Source organism: Engraulis encrasicolus, chromosome 4, assembly GCF_034702125.1.
Source record: "Engraulis encrasicolus isolate BLACKSEA-1 chromosome 4, IST_EnEncr_1.0, whole genome shotgun sequence".
NCBI classification, from domain to species: domain Eukaryota; kingdom Metazoa; phylum Chordata; class Actinopteri; order Clupeiformes; family Engraulidae; genus Engraulis; species Engraulis encrasicolus.
Genome location: NC_085860.1, coordinates 35,679,019 through 35,694,018, shown reverse-complemented (window position 1 = coordinate 35,694,018; position 15,000 = coordinate 35,679,019). Strand labels below are relative to the sequence as shown.

Below are 15,000 nucleotides of genomic sequence, written 5' to 3'. Positions count from 1 at the left end.
ATGAAAATGCAAGTGAAATACAGGTAAAAAGTGGATTGCCATGAACGTTCAAGAAGACAGACATCCATCTGCAACCTGGGTGATATACACAATGCTGTTAAACATCCCTTCTCTCAGTGCAGCTCCATCAAATGCAGTTCAAATGTAGAAATAACCTTGCACAAATGCTTTCCCAAGCGCTGCCGTCTCTCAGGACGGTGCGATTTGGACGGGGTCGTTCCCTGGCAGTCTGGCCATATGTTAGCGTGTGGCTAGTGCTTAATTAGTAAATTATGAGGTGGAGGAACACTGACCAGTGATGGATTGGGCCGGCCAATACAGAGGGGAGAAGTCCCACAGCACATTAACTAGTGTCTGGTACAGAAAAAGATACAGGAAAAAAAGAAACGATGTGGTGAAGGTGCCAGGCTTCCTGCACTCAAAAAAACGATTCTAGCTGGTTGTAAAATTGACACAAGTGTTGCATGCAGTTTTAACTCAATGTTGTCAGTTTAGTGAAATGAAAGTGAAAATATCGTGTTAGATTTACTAGGCAGATAGGCCTAGCCTATTTATAGATTGTGTTATGTTGAAAGAACCCAACGCAGTCAGGCAATTTCTTCAAACTACCCAGAATGCAATGCTCCAGCTTTTCAAATTGCAGGAAGGCGCGAGGAGTAAACAGACTAGTTCGCCTGCAAGGTAAGGACATCTCTTCCAATAAATCCTCAAACATGCTCTAACTCTAACCAAATGTGTAATGTGTTAATATCACAATCTTATTTTGCTGCTGCACATGCTATGTTCAAAGGTTGATGTTATTGATTTGCCAACATTTTTGTTGGGTAGTCGGGCAACATGCTGGATGTAGCTTTACTAGCATGTTGCAGAAACACGGTGTCCACCTTCTTCTTGCAAAGTGTAGGAAAAGTTAAACAATATTTTAGGTTGTTTTTTTTTGCTTACAGCCGCCGAGCTGGTGTTTAATGCCCTGTATTTCATGTCAAACGTGTCGACTGTGCATTGTTTGCTAGCGAGCTAATTTATTGGATGCCTGCCACCAATTCCCTTTGAATTCAGAGGGAAATGATAGCCTAACTCTGAAGCAAAAACCTTGGTTTGCCATTCCTCCGGTGAATTTATGTCATATCATCTCGGCAGGGCATGGGTTTACTTGGCAAAGCGTAACAAATTGTGATTTTAAGGAGAGATTCACACTAGAGTGTGGCTGGACGAAAGCGAGAAGACAGGACTTTCTGTTTAATTTCGGCCGCCGGTGTCAGCATTTCACAACGACAGCATTTGGTGTGCGCGGCCAGTCCTGTTCAAAATCCCCCGTAGCTAGAGGTAGAGCTCTAGACATTGGCCGAGACCAGGCAGAAAGACGTCTCGCTGCCGTTCTGCCACGCTCGTGTGGGAATCTGGCCCAGGGAAAAGAAAATCAACTGGTCTACATTGCGTCCTACTACAGCATGTTGCGCGTGCTCCGATGTGTTTGAGTTTATGAGCAAGCCTTTATGCGTTGCTTTGTGGACAGTGAGAGCTTTGCGGCGCATCTAGGGAAATCAGTGGAGTGCGCTTTGAAACGCACTGAGGCGAGCCGTCATAAAGTTCGTCAGCTTCAGTGAGAGCCATGATAACCCAATCCACAGTCAGACCAAATACAATTCTAAGCGGGTTCTGAATACAGACGTGGCGTGTAGTCAATCCACCTGGCTAATAAACTGGTGTTCTTTTTTGAACGTTGCACACCTGCGTAAACTGTAAGCTGCAATGAATTAGATTAGAGCAGGGGTGCCCAACGAGTCGATCGCGAGGTACCAGTCGATCTCGAGGGGAGTGGCAGTCGAGAGACATGTAATGTGACAGGGAAAATACTGTCTTTCAAAAGTAGGCTATGTAGTAAGCTGCTGGTACTACTGTATTGGTTAGATAATTAGTCCCACTGTAACACAGAATGAGGGGAAAGCATTAGGAAGTGACCGTAAGGGTATTGCAGTTGATTCATGTGTGCACACATGTAACATCGGGTGAGTGACAGAACATGTGCGCAATGATGCATTATGACGCGGCGATATGCGAGGATCTTTGTCCAAATCGCTAGTCGCATGCATCATCGCTAACTGCGTTTACATCGCGTGCCGCGTGTAAGGGAAATGTTAGCTGACATGTATGGAATTCACTTCAATTTGTGCTGTTTCCTGCTCCAGTTGTGGACAGAACGATTGGCCAAACTCACAATAGAAAGCCTTTGCTCTGCTACTGTCCCAGAGAGCTGGGAAAAAAAACCTTCATAGAAGAAGTCACTCTTAACAAGGGTGTTAACCAATTCAATGAGTTCTCTCATTGCTCTCTCTCTCTCTCTCTCTCTCTCTCTCTCTCTCTCTCTCTCTCTCTCTCTCTCTCTCTCTCTCTCTCTCTCTCTCTCTCTCTCTCATAGTAAAGTGAACTTAACTGGCCTACTATTTACCCATAACAAATGGTGAAGTTCTGAGCCCTTTTTAATTTTGACCACTGAAGTCATGATAATGCTTCATCATATTTTAGAAATAGGGCCCATGTGCCTACATATGCCTTTTATATACCAAATGTTTATCATTTTGAAATTGTTTCAGTTGTTTATGACTTGTGTAGGACTGAAACTATCTGCATTGCATTGCTTTGTAAACGTAGGCTATTCAACACACTTTAAAAACACACTGAAAAGATGCGGCCATAGTAGCCTACTAAAAACATTTTTTTCATAATAATGGTGATTAATAAATGGTGATCTTAAATTTTCATACTGACATCCTGAAATTTGACTTGGTAGATCACGGCAGAATCAAAGAAAAGGGGGGCGCACCTTGCATCAATTTTTTTCTTTATTTTTCTGTGCACAGACGCGTTTCGGCGTGTGCCTTCCTCAGTGTGCAACAGTGAAACAATGCGTAACCAGACTTAAAATACCCACACCCATTACCACACCCCATTATCTACAGCCAATGACATGGAACATCGAATTACTCCATTAGTCCATGCATCACAAGCAATTCATTGGAAAAAAACATTTCATAAACAATCAAAAAAATATACATATATACAATAATCCAACTTGGTCCAAATTCACAGAAAACAGGTAAGAGACAATTCCTCATTCATTCCATTTGGTATGCAGGTGTTCAAATTAAAAATATACCAGGCTTCTCGCTGGAGGAGGCGGTTCTCTCTATCACCCCCTCGTGGTGAACGATTGACCATCTCTAGGCCCATGAACTTCAACATATTTGCGTCATGGCCTGCAGAATGAAAATGTCTTGCAACAGAGGATTTTTCATCATTTTTCCTTATTGCACATTTATGTTCAAAAATCCTAGTTTTCAATTGTCTCTTTGTTTTCCCCACATAAAGTAGACCACACGGGCATGTCAGTAAATACACAATAAAAGTTGATAGACATGTGATTCTGCCCTTTACTTTGTATGTTCTGCTTGTTTTTGGGTGTATAAATTCTTTTTCTGTGAGCATAAAATTACACGCTGCACAGTTGAAACATTTGAAATTACCAGGTGAAATAGGAAAAGTGAAAGATGACTGGGTGGACGCAGGGAGGTATGAATGCACTAGTTGATCTCTCAGGTTTGGTGATCTTTTATAACAATTACGCGGTGCATTCTGGAAAACATTGCCAATGGTGGTATCACTACGTAAAATGTGCCAATGGCGGTTCACTATGTTTTTTAAGTCGTTAGAGATGTTACCGTAGGTGGATACGAGGGTGACCGGGGCGTTCGAATTTTGTCTAGTGCGTGTAGTCAATAGGTCAGTGCGCTGCACGTTGCGCACGCGCTCCAGACAGTTGTCTACCAGCGCGTCTGAGTATCCCCTATCACGGAACCTTTCACAGAGCTCTCCTGCTTGTTGCTCGAATGTCGTGTCGTTGTTGCATATGCGACGCACCCTCAGCAGTTGGCTGAACGGGAGACTACGTTTGAGAGAGGGTGGGTGATAACTCTGATAATGTAAGAATGTGTTCCGATCAGTTTCTTTACGGTATATTTCCGTGTGTAAGACGTTATCCACCTTTCTTACCAGTACATCCAAAAAAGGCAAAGCCTTGTCATCATGACTCATAGTGAATTTAATGGAAGGCAATCTGGTGTTCACGTACTCATTAAAAGCAAGAAGTTCTTCTTTTGATCCTGACCACAAATAAAAAATGTCATCTATAAACCTGAGCCACACCTTCAGATGTTTTTTGAACGGGTTGTCATTGTAAATAAAGTCATGTTCGAATTTACCCATAAACAGATTGGCATAATTAGGTGCCATGGGCGAGCCCATTGCAGTACCTTGAGTTTGTAGGAAAAAACGGTTTTGAAACAGAAAATAATTCTTTTTAAGCACTTCATTGGCTAAAGACAAGAGAAAATCAGAATGCGAGACATTATTCATGCGGAGGTAGTATTCCATAGCGGCCAACCCTGCGTCATGCGGAATATTTGTGTATAGACTCGTTACATCCATAGAGCACAGCATAATAGTGTCGTCAACCTCTCCAATGGATGATAGTTTCACTAGAAAGTCAGTGGTGTCCTTTAAAAAGGATGGTAAACTATGTACTAAGTCCTTTATATGGTGGTCAACGAATTTAGATAAAGGCTCGGTTAAAGATTGGTTGCCAGACACTATTGGGCGGCCAGGTGGGTCGCTCAAACTCTTGTGAATTTTGGGGAGGGTGTAAAATACTGGCCTCACAGGATTTGATTGCAATAAGAATTTGAACATTTTCTCATCAATAATGGACTCAGACAATGCTTTCTTTAGAGTACTTTTTATCTCTTCAGTAAACCTCAGAGTGGGATCACTTTGTAAACGAACATAAGAGCTTGCATCACCAAGTTGTCTCTCAATTTCATTTACATAGGCAGTCTTATCTTGAACGACTATCGATCCACCCTTATCTCCAGACTTAATAACCAAATCATCATCAGACATTAATGTGCGCAATGCATTTTTTTCTGAGGTAGTGAGATTAGGTCTAATTGTACACTCAGATGACAAACAAGAAAAAACATCTTGCTCCACCAACCGGCAGAAGGTTTCCACTGAAGAGTTGGTCATAGGGGGGAGGAAAGTGCTCTTGGGTTTAAACAAAGTTCTTTCGGTTACATCAGGGGACCCGCCAGGTGTAGTTGTGGTCACTTGGTGGCTGTGTTGTGTTACAGTTCCTTTGGCATAGAATGCCTTAAGACGAATCGATCTGAAGAACTTAAACATTTCAATTTTAGTCATAAAGGGATCGTTCCTCTTCGCGGGTACAAACGAAAGGCCCTTAGAAAGAACCGAAAGTTGATCTTGACTTAACTGTTTACTGGAGATATTGATGACACTGTCTTCTATCTCGGCGTTCTGTGACCTCCTTTTCCTCTTCCCCCTCCGCGTCTTGCGTTGCCGCGGGCGCGATGCGTCTCCAGGGCAGGCCCTGGAGGGATTCCGGTTGAGCGTAAAAAACGCCCGGATGCAGATGTGTCTGTGTCGGTACTCCAGTCTCCAGATGAGGCACTAGAGTCCCGCTGTCTTTGTCCCTGCCACGGCCTTCCTCCGAAGCCTCGTTTTTCTCGTAGCCAGGGGTAGACCATGTCATTACGGTAATCCAATGTGTCGCGTCGGTATTTCTCAATTTTCGTTTGTTGGATTTCCATCTTGTTGCAAGACATTTTCATTCTGCAGGCCATGACGCAAATATGTTGAAGTTCATGGGCCTAGAGATGGTCAATCGTTCACCACGAGGGGGTGATAGAGAGAACCGCCTCCTCCAGCGAGAAGCCTGGTATATTTTTAATTTGAACACCTGCATACCAAATGGAATGAATGAGGAATTGTCTCTTACCTGTTTTCTGTGAATTTGGACCAAGTTGGATTATTGTATATATGTATATTTTTTTGATTGTTTATGAAATGTTTTTTTCCAATGAATTGTTTGTGATGCATGGACTAATGGAGTAATTCGATGTTCCATGTCATTGGCTGTAGATAATGGGGTGTGGTAATGGGTGTGGGTATTTTAAGTCTGGTTACGCATTGTTTCACTGTTGCACACTGAGGAAGGCACACGCCGAAACGCGTCTGTGCACAGAAAAATAAAGAAGAAAAAAATTGATGCAAGGTGCGCCCCCCTTTTCTTTGATTCTAAGTATTCATTTGGGACAGCACCCTTAAAAGTTATCAAGAAACCTGAGTGAAGCCTGCTACCTACTTGATTTAGATTTTCACTAAGCAGAGCTCCTCCAAACATGTCTTACGAAGAAGTGGAACGCCTTACAGATGCGAGGGCGAATGTATTTGCCTACACCGAAAAAGACTCTGAGCAAATCCTTTTTCCCGCACTCACAATGGAAATGCCTGTTGACAGCTTGGAGGCACAGTGCAGTCGGTTGGAGCGCCTACGAAAGAAAGAAATACGGGCCTTGCTTCACGGAAGTACACTGTCCCAGTACTGGAGAAACAAACGCATACCCAGAGGGCTGCGCATTGGGAAGGTTCCCACGCTGGGCCGGGAAGATCCAGAGTTATGCCGAAAATGGTGCGACATCCTCAACAAGTGTTCGCTCGACTTGATGCTGTTGGTCATTGAACATCAAAACAAGAAACTTGACACAGTTAAAAAAGACATTGCTGACCTCGAGACTGAGCTGAAAACCAAATTCTCTTCAGCGCAACTAAAAGAACTTTTGCAGAAATGCGACGAACAGATCAGCGCATACAAGATGGAAATCCAACAAACGAAAATTGAGAAATACCGACGCGACACATTGGATTACCGTAATGACATGGTCTACCCCTGGCTACGAGAAAAACGAGGCTTCGGAGGAAGGCCGTGGCAGGGACAAAGACAGCGGGACTCTAGTGCCTCATCTGGAGACTGGAGTACCGACACAGACACATCTGCATCCGGGCGTTTTTTACGCTCAACCGGAATCCCTCCAGGGCCTCCCCTGGAGACGCATCGCGCCCGCGGCAACGCAAGACGCGGAGGGGGAAGAGGAAAAGGAGGTCACAGAACGCCGAGATAGAAGACAGTGTCATCAATATCTCCAGTAAACAGTTAAGTCAAGATCAACTTTCGGTTCTTTCTAAGGGCCTTTCGTTTGTACCCGCGAAGAGGAACGATCCCTTTATGACTAAAATTGAAATGTTTAAGTTCTTCAGATCGATTCGTCTTAAGGCATTCTATGCCAAAGGAACTGTAACACAACACAGCCACCAAGTGACCACAACTACACCTGGCGGGTCCCCTGATGTAACCGAAAGAACTTTGTTTAAACCCAAGAGCACTTTCCTCCCCCCTATGACCAACTCTTCAGTGGAAACCTTCTGCCGGTTGGTGGAGCAAGATGTTTTTTCTTGTTTGTCATCTGAGTGTACAATTAGACCTAATCTCACTACCTCAGAAAAAAATGCATTGCGCACATTAATGTCTGATGATGATTTGGTTATTAAGTCTGGAGATAAGGGTGGATCGATAGTCGTTCAAGATAAGACTGCCTATGTAAATGAAATTGAGAGACAACTTGGTGATGCAAGCTCTTATGTTCGTTTACAAAGTGATCCCACTCTGAGGTTTACTGAAGAGATAAAAAGTACTCTAAAGAAAGCATTGTCTGAGTCCATTATTGATGAGAAAATGTTCAAATTCTTATTGCAATCAAATCCTGTGAGGCCAGTATTTTACACCCTCCCCAAAATTCACAAGAGTTTGAGCGACCCACCTGGCCGCCCAATAGTGTCTGGCAACCAATCTTTAACCGAGCCTTTGTCTAAATTCGTTGACCACCATATAAAGGACTTAGTACATAGTTTACCATCCTTTTTAAAGGACACCACTGATTTTCTGGTGAAACTATCATCCATTGGAGAGGTTGACGACACTATTATGCTGTGCTCTATGGATGTAACGAGTCTATACACAAATATTCCGCATGACGCAGGGTTGGCCGCTATGGAATACTACCTCCGCATGAATAATGTCTCGCATTCTGATTTTCTCTTGTCTTTAGCCAATGAAGTGCTTAAAAAGAATTATTTTCTGTTTCAAAACCGTTTTTTCCTACAAACTCAAGGTACTGCAATGGGCTCGCCCATGGCACCTAATTATGCCAATCTGTTTATGGGTAAATTCGAACATGACTTTATTTACAATGACAACCCGTTCAAAAAACATCTGAAGGTGTGGCTCAGGTTTATAGATGACATTTTTTATTTGTGGTCAGGATCAAAAGAAGAACTTCTTGCTTTTAATGAGTACGTGAACACCAGATTGCCTTCCATTAAATTCACTATGAGTCATGATGACAAGGCTTTGCCTTTTTTGGATGTACTGGTAAGAAAGGTGGATAACGTCTTACACACGGAAATATACCGTAAAGAAACTGATCGGAACACATTCTTACATTATCAGAGTTATCACCCACCCTCTCTCAAACGTAGTCTCCCGTTCAGCCAACTGCTGAGGGTGCGTCGCATATGCAACAACGACACGACATTCGAGCAACAAGCAGGAGAGCTCTGTGAAAGGTTCCGTGATAGGGGATACTCAGACGCGCTGGTAGACAACTGTCTGGAGCGCGCATGCGCAACGTGCAGCGCACTGACCTATTGACTACACGCACTAGACAAAATTCGAACGCCCCGGTCACCCTCGTATCCACCTACGGTAACATCTCTAACGACTTAAAAAACATAGTGAACCGCCATTGGCACATTTTACGTAGTGATACCACCATTGGCAATGTTTTCCAGAATGCACCGCGTAATTGTTATAAAAGATCACCAAACCTGAGAGATCAACTAGTGCATTCATACCTCCCTGCGTCCACCCAGTCATCTTTCACTTTTCCTATTTCACCTGGTAATTTCAAATGTTTCAACTGTGCAGCGTGTAATTTTATGCTCACAGAAAAAGAATTTATACACCCAAAAACAAGCAGAACATACAAAGTAAAGGGCAGAATCACATGTCTATCAACTTTTATTGTGTATTTACTGACATGCCCGTGTGGTCTACTTTATGTGGGGAAAACAAAGAGACAATTGAAAACTAGGATTTTTGAACATAAATGTGCAATAAGGAAAAATGATGAAAAATCCTCTGTTGCAAGACATTTTCATTCTGCAGGCCATGACGCAAATATGTTGAAGTTCATGGGCCTAGAGATGGTCAATCGTTCACCACGAGGGGGTGATAGAGAGAACCGCCTCCTCCAGCGAGAAGCCTGGTATATTTTTAATTTGAACACCTGCATACCAAATGGAATGAATGAGGAATTGTCTCTTACCTGTTTTCTGTGAATTTGGACCAAGTTGGATTATTGTATATATGTATATTTTTTTGATTGTTTATGAAATGTTTTTTTCCAATGAATTGCTTGTGATGCATGGACTAATGGAGTAATTCGATGTTCCATGTCATTGGCTGTAGATAATGGGGTGTGGTAATGGGTGTGGGTATTTTAAGTCTGGTTACGCATTGTTTCACTGTTGCACACTGAGGAAGGCACACGCCGAAACGCGTCTGTGCACAGAAAAATAAAGAAAAAAATTGATGCAAGGTGCGCCCCCCTTTTCTTTGATTCTAAGTATTCATTTGGGACAGCACCCTTAAAAGTTATCAAGAAACCTGAGTGAAGCCTGCTACCTACTTGATTTAGATCACGGCAGACCATCAACTTCAAAAGTAGATCTCGGTTAAAAAAAAGGTTGGGCACCCCTGGATTAGAGTTAAGGCTACTTTATTTATGTATGCTCACTAAACCAATAAGCCTAAATAAGGCAGTGGCCTGTTAATTCAAAATGACTAATTTTAAAACATTGATTACCATAGTGAAACACAATGTAACTGTAAAAACTGTGTGTAACATTTGATAAATATAATCAATTACTGATATTGTTTATTACAGAAATGTACCACGTGATGCAGTAGCCTGTTGATGCTGGCAAAAGATGCAATCTGGAGGATTTCAGGGTACGTTTTACTATGCTTCAATGTTAGGTGAGATGAATGTAATGCAGTGTTTCCCAACCAGGGGTACGTGTACCACTAGGAGTATGTTTTATTTTATGAATAAAAACAAATGTATGGTCATGATCATATTGGGATAGAGAACATGAGTGAGGTGGTACTCATACTATGACAAAAATGCTTAGGGGGTACTCAAGACGAAAAAGGTTGAGAGACACTGATGTATGACCAGATCATGTACGCCCAGAGCAAAGTCACAGGCAGTGTGCTTCTCTTGCATTCACAGACTGCCCATGCTTTTTTAAAGAGATAAGTTAGAATGCTTTGCATATCTATTTGTGTAGAGTTAATCACCAAGACAATTTCCAGAAGTTGTATCCAGGTGTCAATTGTGTCCTTGTTCTGGTGTTGTTATTTTCAAACAGAGATGGCTCTTGCTCACTGGCAGTGACTTGGGTCATGTGAGACAGCATCAGAGCTCGGGTGACATCTCTCGCTCGGGTGAAATCTCTCCTGGAAGATTTCAAGGTATGAAATGTTTTACTCGGCTGCATCTTCCAATAGATTACTCTTTATATTGGTATGTAATGATGTCCTTACCACCAACAAATTCTCTTAAGGCCTAAGAAAAATAAAAGTTTGGTTCCGGTTGGTTGTCAGCTTTGGTCATGGGTTGGTCGAATTTTTTTTTTTTTCAAAATTTTTTTTCTTCATTTTTTTTGTATGTCCGACACCCCCAACCCCCCACATGCGCCAGATTTCGTCATAAACGTTATTGGAACAATGCCAAGGACGATAGTGGAGTGAGGCATAAGTCCTACAACTAAAGTTACAATGAAATATAATAAGTATTAATGAGCCAATTATACTGACCGTCACCGAAATGAGGATGCGTAATAGCCTACCGTTTCTGGCAAAACTTGTCCAGCTGTCAGTTGCCTGACACTGCTATTTTAATTGTCCCGTTTACTTTTTTGATTCCTTTCCATCATCCGTTGTAGACCACATTTCATTGGTATGAAGGTTCTGGCTTGCAAACATTCTATTTAGGCTACTCACTTTTTTGTTTTACGCGAGGATGTAGACACCTGAGGCGATATGAATGTTTTAATGAAGGGCGATTGAGAGGCAACATCGTCATTGCCATTAAATCATTATTGTAAGAAATTGTAGTAGTCCTAGGTCTTCATCGAACAGTCGTATTTGTGGCGACATCATCGTTCATTTCAATTTCATTATTTGGAGGAGGTGCGGAGAGTGAGACAGTGACAGGCGCCCTGCTCCTGTGCAATGGTGGAGGGACAAGCAGGGAGAGAGAGAGCGAGAAAATAACGGGCGCAGGCCAACGGACTTCTTGGTTAACCAAGTCTTGTGGTAAATGAAAGAATGAAGGAAAACTTGGGCAAAGCATTTCCCTTCTCTCATATTAACTTATTTTCCAAGGAATTGATACAGTGCTGCTTAATAGTAGTCTATTGCTATAACGAGTTATGCATCTCGTCGAACATGCAGCGCGACTGAATGGAAGCCCTTTTCTAACACGACGAGACAATATCAATACATTCACAAATCGTGGATACCGGTACTCACAATGTTGTCTGTGTGTTGCATTTCGAGGCGGGTGGTCAGGCTGTGTCAGTGTCGGGTGAGGTAAGGCTATTGACTTATTATTTGACAGGCATTTTCGCCAGGTTCCCAAACTATCCTACATCGTAGGCTATTAGTCTGCAAGAACGCTATGAGGCAAGTTTTTTAAAACTTACGAGCTACAACGACTACCAATTAGCATGTTGTAGCATAATAATTAGCCTATAACGTGACCGAGTAGGCGCGCAACTCTGCAGTGACATTTGGGGTTTTCCAATATCAAGCAAGCCGGCGGTCCTTATGGTGCGCGCGTGTGTGTGCTCCTATGTGGATAGTCATGCGATGCAAATTCAGTAACTTGCAGGCAGGTAGAAAGTGAGAGATGGCGAGTTATAGGAATTAAGAAACGTGTTGTGTCTTGTCTAGAACAACCGTCCACACAACATCGATATTTTTTTGAGGATTCCAAAAACTCAACAAAAAAAAATTTGGGTCGCACAAAAAATGATAGGGTCGGTCGGCAACCGGAACCAGAACATTATTTTTTCTAGGCCTAAGCATCAATGTGGTCAATAATTCGTCCTGCGACTTCTCAATGCGAGCTCCCATTGATATTGAAGCAATAACTGCTCCGATTATTTTTTTGACTGGAGAAATGGAATCCTGCTACAGTGTCCCAGACCTCTGTGTGCTGGAGCTCCACCAGGGGGCTAGAGCCACACACACACACATACACACACACACACATACACACACACACACACACACACACACACACACACACACACACACACACACACACACACACAAGAGGTGTAAGAGATTATCACTCTTTTGTTTGGACTTTCATATGTAAATTGTTTTTTTGTGTCCTGAAAATAGACAAATAAGCTACATACTGTACATGTTGTATTTGTGTTTTATGATTTTATAGGTGTGTGCAGAGTTCTGAAGAATAAAAGTCAACAGTCAAGTTCTTCTCCATATTCTCCAAATCTGACGGAGGCGTTCCATCAGGAAAGGGGGAATGGTTGGTCGATGCCTCCAGAATAATGATACCCATGACCCAGGTATTATGTACAAAGAGAATGTTAATTTGAATCTTGATGCCTACAATTTTGCTGATTTGTTGACAATCGAGATGTATAAACATTAAGTCATGTTAAAGTATGTTAAATTGTCTAACTTTTCACCTGGTGTATTTGGTATTGTGGTAGCATGTTTGAAATGGATGGTTAAGAAGGTAGAATATGTCATGGACATCAGTTAAATATTTACATGTGTATCTGTCGAATTACTTTGTTTCAGGCACAACATGCTGACAGGGTATCGGCTAGGGCAGAAAGCATCCATGCCATCTACGTGATCCGCCATGAAGGTTCAGAAGCTACTGACAGTCCTGAGGACATCGGAATCATTTTCAAAGGGGTGACTGCATTTGGCTGCTTGCCAAACATCCTACCCAGGCTCCGCCCTCGCAGTGACGCAACACCTTCGGCTCTGCTACACACACTCAGGAAAACTTTGTTCAGGTACTTTCGGGTTCCCTCCACAGCAGGAAACTCCACCCACTTTGTCGGGAAGCAATCGACTTTCAGCATCACCAACCGTCCTGGCTAGAGGCGTGTTCAAGGAAGTGACAAGGTTTGAGCAGAGACGCTCTATTGGGACTAAGAAAATGTTTGGTTTAAACTTTGGCTCAGCCTGTTCGGCCCTCGACCAGTAGCAAATCACGAGAGTTGGGTCAACCATGCCGTTTGAGAATGTTGTTATGCTCTTGGTCAGACCAAGTCTCGAAGAGATTTGTAAGTCTTGATAATCAGGTTACAAATATTCACTTACAGTGGCCATATTTCTTGCCCTTGTTTACGCACTAAACTTTGTTATCCTCCTTGAAAGTTGTGTGTGTGTGTGTGAGTAATAATAACAATTGACTAGAAGTACAAATACACATTTCTACATTATTGCTCACACACAGCTTTTGGTAAAACATTGCTGAAATGGCCAAACACCTTTATGCATTTTTTAATAAAGAGTCATTGCATTGAGCAGATCATTGAGAGGCTCTGAAGTCCACTACACTATTCTTAACTTGTGTGCGTGCGTACCTCCTCAAGCACATATACAGCACTCTATTTTTAACATTTTTTAAAAATGTGCTTTTTTTTTTTTTGACTTAATAACCTGTTAAAAACACAGAGTTAAACTTTGGCTTTTTTCGCACACCTCAGCTGGCAGGTGCGTCGGAGATGGCACCATGGGTCACTCAGCAATAGTTTAAAGAAACTTCCGCACACTGACCATTTCGCTCTTCTTTCTTTAAAAGAAAGAACAGCGAAATGGTCAGTGTGCGGGAGTTTCTTTAAACAAAAACACAGCGTTACAAATTTGTTGTTACTAGAATGGCAAGGACAGTCATAGTGCATTACTAAAGGCCCTATGTTATGTCATCGTAGACAAGTATTATGGTAATTAACCTTTCAATGACTGTTGGTGTGCTACTGGTGGTATGGAATGCATTATTGGCCTACAACACACGTGTACGCTCTTGTATGTAAGTGTTTAAAAGGTTTTTTTGTTTATTTTTTATTTATTACCCTCAAGACAATTTTGTGTTTTGATTAATGGCCTGGGGAATGTGTTGATTAAAATAAAAAAAACAAATCTTCAACATCTTGGGTTTGTAGTGTTGTTTTCCATAGATTTATAGCCTTTTCTGTGTAAGATTAAGTGTAATGCTTTGAAATTACTTAATAAAAACATGGAAAGTATTTCCACATGATTCAATAGCACATATACAACATTATGAGCTCTTGTTGGATCAACTTGAGAGAATTGGGATAATCAAACCAGTATCAAACATGTTGGATGAACATTATAAGATCCTGTTGGATCAATTTAATTGAATCAGGTTTTGATACCCTGACTCAGTTATGTTGGATCAACTCAAGAAAGTAAGGTTACATGAACAGAAGGTAATCCTGTTAAATCAACAAAGTTGCCTAATGTTAAAAATAAGAAAGATAATCATGTGGAAATACTTTCCATAATATTCTTAAGTAAATCCAACAGAATTTTTTTTTGAGTGTGCTAATATACCGTATTAGTATTAATGAACATTTTAATTACGTTTCCGAGCGCTGCTACCGCCGCCACAACCGCCTGTTCAGTTTCGACGGGAGCTCCAACAAAAGTATTAAAAAAAGAGGTGCGATAAATCAGCTCCGTGACAACGTTTTTCTGTTCATCACCGCTGGCTCCGCGCAGGAAGACGTAAATTAAGTAATTAAGGTGTCCGCGAGCATGTTGCTGATGACGGCAGTGCTGGCTGGCTGGTTGGTCGGTCAACGCTTTTACTGCGGTCCCCCCAAAAAATGCAGTCGTTACATAAACCGCTGCACTGTATGTGGCAGTATTGCAGATTAGCTAAGATA

At 42.0% G+C, this 15,000-nt stretch overlaps 1 long non-coding RNA gene across 1 annotated transcript; it reads left to right on the top strand.

Annotated features, from left to right (window-relative positions):
* Window positions 1-635: 635 nt before the first annotated feature.
* On the top strand, window positions 636-10,571 carry LOC134446858 (uncharacterized). The gene is made up of 3 exons (XR_010034516.1): window positions 636-681; window positions 9,918-9,982; window positions 10,405-10,571. It is a non-coding gene; the product is annotated as an uncharacterized LOC134446858 (long non-coding RNA).
* Window positions 10,572-15,000: the final 4,429 nt, after the last annotated feature.